At 44.1% G+C, this 1,155-nt stretch overlaps 1 pseudogene; it reads right to left on the bottom strand.

Annotated features, from left to right (window-relative positions):
- Positions 1 to 378: 378 nt before the first annotated feature.
- Positions 379 to 663, bottom strand: LOC101532268 (selenoprotein K-like; annotated as a pseudogene).
- Between the last annotated feature and the right edge of the window lie 492 nt (positions 664 to 1,155).

Below are 1,155 nucleotides of genomic sequence, written 5' to 3' on the forward strand. Positions count from 1 at the left end.
GGGAGAAACCGATAGCGACTGAGGACTCAGCCTTTTACCTTCTTCAGGTTCTGAGGTAGTACTGTGTGTGTGTGTGTGTGTGTGTGTGTGTGTGTGTGTGTGTGTGTCTGTGTCTGTGTTTTAAATATATTAAGATCAGTCTTGCAACCAAAAAATATTCACTTATTAAAATTATATTAAGACTTTCATGAACTATACACAAAGAAAAGGTAAACATTAGCATTCATGAACCCAAAGCTCAGGCAGGACAGATCCCCACAGAAAGTGTTCGCAGCCTGACATCCTTTGTCTGTGAGGTCACAGGGCGGTTCTGGTCGGGGTGCACACATGCACCCAGAAGCCTGGCTGTACCAGCTCCGCCTCTGCTTCTTAAAGCATTTACCTTCCTCATCCACCACCCACAATGGGAGGACTGCGCATGCGCAAATGACTGATTCTGCCCATTCTGTGTGCAGGGTTTCCTGGTGGCCCTCTTCCATCAGCATTTCTGGAGTCGGATGAGCTTCTGTAGTCCCTTCTTCTTTTCACATCTTAGTGAAGCAAAATTTTGAAAAATAAAGCCACAGACTCTGCTGTTCCCCAGAAGAAATCTGTGATCAGAGATAATCTGCATGGGAACTGACTCCGGCTGTCCCACACTTGTCCATCCAAGATGTAGACCATCTTGTCTTGGGGCATCTTGCTGGCAGAGCAGCTGGGCAGCCGGCCCCTCAAGGCTTCTTACATAAATTAAAACAGAAAGTAAAACATGTACATGTGTGTTAATTTTTCGTTGCTGCAAGGAAATTTCCCATAAAGTTAGCAGCAGAAAACAAGAAGCATCTATTTTCTCCCTGTCTCTAAGGATCAGAACTTCAAGTGACTTAGCAGTAATTCTGCCTCGGGCCACTCATGAAGTCCCCACCAGGTTGTTTTCTGAGGCTCCAATCACCCAAGGTTAAATGAGGAGAGTATTGGCAAGCTAACCAATACTTTCTGGTGTCACTACAATACATGAACTTCTCTAGTAATGTCTGACGAGAGAGACCTAAAAAAGGAAAAGAGCTGGGAGAGATAGGTCTTAGAAACAAAGCGTGGATTTTTATGACCTGTTCTTCAAGTGACATCTTTTCACTATCTTCTATTCACTATAAGAGAATAACTAAGTCCCACATT

The sequence above is a fragment of the Ochotona princeps genome, chromosome 1, assembly GCF_030435755.1.
Source record: "Ochotona princeps isolate mOchPri1 chromosome 1, mOchPri1.hap1, whole genome shotgun sequence".
NCBI lineage: Eukaryota > Metazoa > Chordata > Mammalia > Lagomorpha > Ochotonidae > Ochotona > Ochotona princeps.